The sequence below is a fragment of the Rhinoderma darwinii genome, chromosome 3 (assembly GCF_050947455.1).
Source record: "Rhinoderma darwinii isolate aRhiDar2 chromosome 3, aRhiDar2.hap1, whole genome shotgun sequence".
Classification (NCBI taxonomy): Eukaryota; Metazoa; Chordata; class Amphibia; order Anura; family Rhinodermatidae; genus Rhinoderma; species Rhinoderma darwinii.
Window position 1 is genome coordinate 410,281,363 of NC_134689.1, and position 9,740 is coordinate 410,291,102.

A 9,740-nucleotide genomic window follows, 5' to 3' on the forward strand; every position below is an offset into this window, starting at 1 on the left:
AAAAAAATGGCAGCCCCATAGAGAAGAAAAAGTTAGAAAAAAAAAAAGTAAAACACAAACACACAAATAAATATTATTTATTTTAATAAAACACAAAAGCAAATTGATATAAAAATTTTGCAAAACAAAAAAATTAAGTTAGTAACATGAAGACAAAAAAAGCTTCTCCTCACCTCCAGCGACTTCTGTCTCCCCTGCGCTGCAATAGAAGCTAGATATCCATGAAAAATAATTCCCCTTCATGTAACTCTGCTACCTGTCAGCGGAAAAGTCATCATGTCTGATTCCCAGGTGTTTCTTTGTGGTACTCCACCACGGGGAAACATTTTTCCCTCTGGTGGACGATATTTCCATTGACAGGTAGCAGAGTTACACAACAGGAAAAAAAAATCCCCATCATGTAACTCTGCTACCTGTCAATGGAAAAGTCATCCACCACATGGTCTCCCTCTTGACTTTCATCGTTCACAGCCTTTTGGTTTGTCCTGCAGCTGCTGCCGCCGTGATGAGCAAATGTTATACCCAAGATAGGAAAAGTAACATAAAGACGATATAACCGGATCCATAATATCTGTGATATCCAGACAGTCCAGAGATCCGCAGTGAGAATGTGCGCGCGTTATTTGCAGAAGATCTGGCCGTGATTTGATGTGTTTATGCCGGATATTGGGCGTGGTTAGGGGCGTGGCTTAAAATGTCCCTCTTTCCCAAATTCCAAAATTGGTAGGTATGTTGTGCTAACTCTCTGAGTACAGATAATGTAATTGTAAAGGATCTGCCAGGCACAGCTTCGGGGTTAACTCCCATAGGTAATCAGTCTTCACCTGAGTCTATCTCTCTGAGACTGACTCCATCTTCCACCACTCAGGATGGCAGGCTTAGGAGTGGGAGAGCCTATCACAGCTGGCCAGACTCAGCTAGCTCCCGCCCTCTGTCTATTTATACCTGCCTTTCCTGTTCCTCCTTTGCTTGTGATTCTTCTCTGTTGGTTTCCTGGCCCAGCTACTGCTCCTAACTATTTGATCCTGCTCCATTCTGACCCTGGCTTTCTGACTACTCTCCTGCTCTGCGTTTGGTACCTCGTGCTCTCCTGGTTTGACTTGGCTCGTTCACCACTCTGTTGCTCACGGTGTTGCCGTGGGCAGCTGCCCCTTTCCCTTTGCTTTGTATTCCCTTGTATGTTTGTCTCGTGCACTTACTGAGCGTAGGGACCGCTGCCCAGTTGTACCCCGTCGCCTAGGGCGGGTCGTTGCAAGTAGGCAGGGACAGAGTGGCGGGTAGATTAGGGCTCACTTGTTCGTTTCCCTACCCCCGTCGTTACAGTAATATATGTTACCTGCAGTCCTATGTAATACCACAGATAACACACAGTGATAACTCTCTGATCACAGATAATGTAGACATTACCTGCAGTCCTATGTAACACTACAGATAACACACAGTGATAACCCTCCGAGTATAGATAATGTAGTAGATGTTACCTGCAGTCCTATGTAATACCACAGATAACACACAGTGATAACTCTCTGAGTACAGATAATGTAGATGTTACCTGCAGTCCTATGTAACACTACAGATAACACACAGTGATAACTCTCTGGGTACAGATAATGCAGTAGATGTTTCCTGCAGTCCTATCTAACACCACAGATAAAACAGTGATGACTCTCTGGGTACAGATAATGCAGTAGATGTTGCCTGCAGTCCCATGTAACACCACAGATAACACACAGTGATAACTCCCTGAGTACAGATAATGTATATGTTACCTGCAGTCCTATGTAACACCACAGACAGGGCCGGCCTTAGGATAGATGGCGCCCTGTGCAAAATGATCTTTCGGTGCCCCACCCCCATTATTTAAAAAAATGCCCCATAAAAAAATTATAATGCCCCTTTAGCGCCCCCATACAGTATAATAATAATATTTAATAATATAATATATTACAACCACTTCAAGGACACAGTATTTTCTCCTCTAATTGTGCCCACAGTATTATGCCACCTGTATAAAGTCCGCACACAGTATAATGTCCGCTTAGTGGCCCCCACACAGTATAATGTCCGCTTAGTGGCCCCCACACAGTATAATGTCCGCTTAGTGGTCCCCACACTGTATACTGTCCGCTTAGTGGCCCCAACACAGTATAATGTCCGCTTAGTGGCCCCCACACAGTATAATGTCCGCTTAGTGGCCCCCACACAGTATAATGTCCGCTTAGTGGCCCCCACACTGTATAATGTCCGCTTAGTGGCCCCAACACAGTATAGTGCCTCCCTGTAGATTTTGCCATACAGCCTCCCTATAGACAGTGCCATAATTCCCCACCTCATTTTTGTAGCTCGTGCCATATAGTCCCCCACCTCCCCCTTGTAGACATAACAAACTGAGCTGTTCCATGACGGGATCCTGTAGCCTAGAACAGAGTTTCCCAAGCTTTTCGGACTCGAGGCAGCATTGGAAAAATAAAATTTCCTCAGGGCCCCCCCTACCAAAAATTGTTTTGAGAAAGACAGAAAACGGCTAAGAACAAGCACTGCACTCGTAGGGTATGTTCACACACGTTTTTTGTAAGACAAAAAAAATCTGCCTCAAAATTCCTTCAGCACCTGACAGCGTGTGTGACCTTTTATTGTGTTTTTTCTTAAGCCGTTGAAGCGAATGCAAAAGACGCAGGAAAAAAAGCTCCAAACGAGCGCCGCAGGTATCTTCTGCCTCCTATTAATTTCAGTTGGAGGTCAGAGGCGGAAACCACTTGAAGACCATCAGCCCCCCCCCCCACTCACAGTAAAATGACCATCAGCCCCCCACTCACAGTAATGACCATCAGCCCCCCACTCACAGTAATGACCATCAGCCCCCCACTCACAGTAATGACCATCAGCCCCCCACTCACAGTAACATGACCATCTTCCCCCCACTCACAGTAAAATGACCATCAGCCCCCCACTCACAGTAAAATAACCATCAGCCCCCCACTCACAGTAAAATGACCATCAGCCCCCCACTCACAGTAAAATGACCATCAGCCCCCCACTCACAGTAAAATGACCATCAGCCCCCCACTCACAGTAATGACCATCAGCCCCCCACTCACAGTAATGACCATCAGCCCCCCACTCACAGTAATGACCATCAGCCCCCCACTCACAGTAAAATAACCATCAGCCCCCCACTCACAGTAAAATGACCATCAGCCCCCCACTCACAGTAATGACCATCAGCCCCCACTCACAGTAAAATGACCATCATCCCCCCACTCACAGTAAAATGACCATCAGCCCCCCACTCACAGTAATGACCATCAGCCCCCACTCACAGTAAAATGACCATCAGCCCCCCACTCACAGTAAAATGACCATCATCCCCCCACTCACAGTAAAATGACCATCAGCCCCCCACTCACAGTAATGACCATCAGCCCCCCACTCACAGTAAAATGACCATCAGCCCCCCACTCACAGTAAAATGACCATCAGCCCCCCACTCACAGTAATGACCATCAGCCCCCCACTCACAGTAAAATAACCATCAGCCCCGCACTCACAGTAAAATGACCATCAGCCCACCACTCACAGTAAAATGACCATCAGCCCACCACTCACAGTAAAATAACCATCAGCCCCCCACTCACAGTAAAATGACCATGAGCCCCCCACTCATAGTAAAATTACCATCAGCCCCCAACTCACAGTAAAATAACCATCAGCCCCCAACTCACAGTAAAATGACCATCAGCCCCCCACTCACAGTAAAATGACCATCAGCCCACCACTCACAGTAAAATAACCATCAGCCCCCCACTCACAGTAAAATGACCATCAGCCCCCCACTCACAGTAAAATGACCATCAGCCCCCACTCACAGTAAATTGACCATCAGCCCCCCACTCACAGTAAAATGACCATCAGCCCACCACTCACAGTAAAATAACCATCAGCCCCCCACTCACAGTAAAATGACCATCAGCCCCCACTCACAGTAACATGACCATCATCCCCCCACTCACAGTAAAATGACCATCAGCCCCCAACTCACAGAAAAATGACCATCAGCCCCCCACTCACAGTAATGACCATCAGCCCCCCACTCACAGTAATGACCATCAGCCCCCCACTCACAGTAAAATGACCATCAGCCCCCCACTCACAGTAAAATTACCATCAGCCCCCAACTCACAGTAAAATAACCATCAGCCCTCAACTCACAGTAAAATGACCATCAGCCCCCCACTCACAGTAAAATGACCATCAGCCCACCACTCACAGTAGTGACCATCAGCCCCCCACTCAAAGAAAAATGACCATCAGCCCCCCACTCACAGTAAAATGACCATCAGCCCCCCACTCACAGTAATGACCATCAGCCCCCCACTCACAGTAAAATGACCATCAGCCCCCACTCACAGTAACATGACCATCATCCCCCCACTCACAGTAAAATGACCATCAGCCCCCAACTCACAGAAAAATGACCATCAGCCCCCCACTCACAGTAATGACCATCAGCCCCCACTCACAGTAAAATGACCATCAGCCCCCCACTCACAGTAAAATTACCATCAGCCCCCCACTCACAGTAATGACCATCAGCCCCCAACTCACAGTAAAATAACCATCAGCCCCCCACTCACAGTAAAATGACCATCAGCCCACCACTCACAGTAAAATAACCATCAGCCCCCCACTCACAGTAAAATAACCATCAGCCCCCCACTCACAGTAAAATGACCATCAGCCCCCCACTCACAGTAAAATGACCATCAGCCCCCCACTCACAGTAATGACCATCAGCCCCCCACTCACAGTAATGACCATCAGCCCCCCACTCACAGTAAAATGACCATCAGCCCCCCACTCACAGTAAAATTACCATCAGCCCCCAACTCACAGTAAAATAACCATCAGCCCCCAACTCACAGTAAAATGACCATCAGCCCCCCACTCACAGTAAAATGACCATCAGCCCACCACTCACAGCAATGACCATCAGCCCCCCACTCAAAGAAAAATGACCATCAGCCCCCCACTCACAGTAAAATGACCATCAGCCCCCCACTCACAGTAATGACCATCAGCCCCCCACTCACAGTAAAATGACCATCAGCCCCCACTCACAGTAACATGACCATCATCCCCCCACTCACAGTAAAATGACCATCAGCCCCCAACTCACAGAAAAATGACCATCAGCCCCCCACTCACAGTAATGACCATCAGCCCCCACTCACAGTAAAATGACCATCAGCCCCCCACTCACAGTAAAATGACCATCAGCCCCCCACTCACAGTAATGACCATCAGCCCCCCACTCACAGTAAAATAACCATCAGCCCCCCACTCACAGTAAAATGACCATCAGCCCACCACTCACAGTAAAATAACCATCAGCCCCCCACTCACAGTAAAATGACCATCAGCCCCCCACTCACAGTAAAATGACCATCAGCCCCCCACTCACAGTAATGACCATCAGCCCCCCACTCACAGTAATGACCATCAGCCCCCCACTCACAGTAAAATGACCATCAGCCCCCCACTCACAGTAAAATTACCATCAGCCCCCAACTCACAGTAAAATGACCATCAGCCCCCCACTCACAGTAAAATGACCATCAGCCCCCCACTCACAGTAAAATTACCATCAGCCCCCAACTCACAGTAAAATAACCATCAGCCCCCAACTCACAGTAAAATGACCATCAGCCCCCCACTTACAGTAAAATGACCATCAGCCCCCCACTCACAGTAAAATTACCATCAGCCCCCAACTCACAGTAAAATAACCATCAGCCCCCAACTCACAGTAAAATGACCATCAGCCCCCCACTTACAGTAAAATGACCATCAGCCCACCACTCACAGTAATGACCATCAGCCCCCCACTCACAGAAAAATGACCATCAACCCCCCACTCACAGTAAAATGACCATCAGCCCCCCACTCACAGTAATGACCATCAGCCCCCCACTCACAGTAATGACCATCAGCCCCCCACTCACAGTAATGACCATCAGCCCCCCACTCACAGTAATGACCATCAGCCCCCCACTCACAGTAAAATGACCATCAGCCCCCCACTCACAGTAAAATTACCATCAGCCCCCAACTCACAGTAAAATAACCATCAGCCCCCAACTCACAGTAAAATCACCATCAGCCCCCCACTTACAGTAAAATGACCATCAGCCCCCCACTCACAGTAAAATTACCATCAGCCCCCAACTCACAGTAAAATAACCATCAGCCCCCAACTCACAGTAAAATGACCATCAGCCCCCCACTTACAGTAAAATGACCATCAGCCCACCACTCACAGTAATGACCATCAGCCCCCCACTCACAGAAAAATAACCATCAACCCCCCACTCACAGTAAAATGACCATCAGCCCCCCACTCACAGTAATGACCATCAGCCCCCCACTCACAGTAATGACCATCAGCCCCCCACTCACAGTAACATGACCATCAGCCCCCCACTCACAGTAACATGACCATCAGTCCCCCACTCACAGTAATGACCATCAGCCCCCCCACTCACAGTAATGACCATCAGCCCCCGACTCACAGTAAAATGACCATCAACCCCCCACTCACAGTAATGACCATCAGCCCCCCACTCACAGTAATGACCATCAGCCCCCCACTCACAATAAAATTACCATCAGCCCCCAACTCACAGTAAAATGACCATCAGCCCCCCACTCACAGTAAAATAACCATCAGCCCCCAACTCACAGTAAAATAACCATCAGCCCCCAACTCACAGTAAAATGACCATCAGCCCCCCCACTCACAGAAAAATGACCATCAACCCCCCACTCACAGAAAAATGACCATCAGCCCCCCACTCACAGTAAAATGACCATCAGCCCACCACTCACAGTAGTGACCATCAGCCCCCCACTCAAAGAAAAATCACCATCAGCCCCCCACTCACAGTAAAATGACCATCAGCCCCCCACTCACAGTAATGACCATCAGCCCCCCACTCACAGTAAAATGACCATCAGCCCCCACTCACAGTAACATGACCATCATCCCCCCACTCACAGTAAAATGACCATCAGCCCCCCACTCACAGTAATGACCATCAGCCCCCAACTCACAGTAAAATAACCATCAGCCCCCCACTCACAGTAAAATGACCATCAGCCCACCACTCACAGTAAAATGACCATCAGCCCCCCACTCACAGTAATGACCATCAGCCCCCCACTCACAGTAATGACCATCAGCCCCCCACTCACAGTAAAATGACCATCAGCCCCCCACTCACAGTAAAATTACCATCAGCCCCCAACTCACAGTAAAATAACCATCAGCCCCAACTCACAGTAAAATGTCCATCAGCCCCCCACTCACAGTAAAATGACCATCAGCCCACCACTCACAGTAGTGACCATCAGCCCCCCACTCAAAGAAAAATGACCATCAGCCCCCCACTCACAGTAAAATGACCATCAGCCCCCCACTCACAGTAATGACCATCAGCCCCCCACTCACAGTAAAATGACCATCAGCCCCCACTCACAGTAACATGACCATCATCCCCCCACTCACAGTAAAATGACCATCTGCCCCCAACTCACAGAAAAATGACCATCAGCCCCCCACTCACAGTAATGACCATCAGCCCCCACTCACAGTAAAATGACCATCAGCCCCCCACTCACAGTAAAATGACCATCAGCCCCCCACTCACAGTAATGACCATCAGCCCCCAACTCACAGTAAAATGACCATCAGCCCCCCACTCACAGTAATGACCATCAGCCCCCAACTCACAGTAAAATAACCATCAGCCCCCCACTCACAGTAAAATGACCATCAGCCCACCACTCACAGTAAAATAACCATCAGCCCCCCACTCACAGTAAAATGACCATCAGCCCCCCACTCACAGTAAAATGACCATCAGCCCCCCACTCACAGTAATGACCATCAGCCCCCCACTCACAGTAATGACCATCAGCCCCCCACTCACAGTAAAATGACCATCAGCCCCCCACTCACAGTAAAATTACCATCAGCCCCCAACTCACAGTAAAATAACCATCAGCCCCCAACTCACAGTAAAATGACCATCAGCCCCCCACTCACAGTAAAATGACCATCAGCCCACCACTCACAGCAATGACCATCAGCCCCCCACTCAAAGAAAAATGACCATCAGCCCCCCACTCACAGTAAAATGACCATCAGCCCCCCACTCACAGTAATGACCATCAGCCCCCCACTCACAGTAAAATGACCATCAGCCCCCACTCACAGTAACATGACCATCATCCCCCCACTCACAGTAAAATGACCATCAGCCCCCAACTCACAGAAAAATGACCATCAGCCCCCCACTCACAGTAATGACCATCAGCCCCCACTCACAGTAAAATGACCATCAGCCCCCCACTCACAGTAAAATGACCATCAGCCCCCCACTCACAGTAATGACCATCAGCCCCCCACTCACAGTAAAGTAACCATCAGCCCCCCACTCACAGTAAAATGACCATCAGCCCACCACTCACAGTAAAATAACCATCAGCCCCCCACTCACAGTAAAATGACCATCAGCCCACCACTCACAGTAGTGACCATCAGCCCCCCACTCAAAGAAAAATGACCATCAGCCCCCCACTCACAGTAAAATGACCATCAGCCCCCCACTCACAGTAATGACCATCAGCCCCCCACTCACAGTAAAATGACCATCAGCCCCCACTCACAGTAACATGACCATCATCCCCCCACTCACAGTAAAATGACCATCAGCCCCCCACTCACAGTAAAATGACCATCAGCCCCCCACTCACAGTAAAATGACCATCAGCCCCCCACTCACAGTAATGACCATCAGCCCCCAACTCACAGTAAAATAACCATCAGCCCCCCACTCACAGTAAAATGACCATCAGCCCACCACTCACAGTAAAATGACCATCAGCCCCCCACTCACAGTAATGACCATCAGCCCCCCACTCACAGTAATGACCATCAGCCCCCCACTCACAGTAAAATGACCATCAGCCCCCCACTCACAGTAAAATTACCATCAGCCCCCAACTCACAGTAAAATAACCATCAGCCCCCAACTCACAGTAAAATGACCATCAGCCCCCCACTCACAGTAAAATGACCATCAGCCCCCCACTCACAGTAATGACCATCAGCCCCCCACTCACAGTAATGACCATCAGCCCCCCACTCACAGTAAAATGACCATCAGCCCCCCACTCACAGTAAAATTACCATCAGCCCCCAACTCACAGTAAAATAACCATCAGCCCCCAACTCACAGTAAAATGACCATCAGCCCCCCACTCACAGTAAAATGACCATCAGCCCACCACTCACAGTAGTGACCATCAGCCCCCCACTCAAAGAAAAATGACCATCAGCCCCCCACTCACAGTAAAATGACCATCAGCCCCCCACTCACAGTAATGACCATCAGCCCCCCACTCACAGTAAAATGACCATCAGCCCCCACTCACAGTAACATGACCATCATCCCCCCACTCACAGTAAAATGACCATCAGCCCCCAACTCACAGAAAAATGACCATCAGCCCCCCACTCACAGTAATGACCATCAGCCCCCACTCACAGTAAAATGACCATCAGCCCCCCACTCACAGTAAAATGACCATCAGCCCCCCACTCACAGTAATGACCATCAGCCCCCAACTCACAGTAAAATAACCATCAGCCCCCCACTCACAGTAAAATGACCATCAGC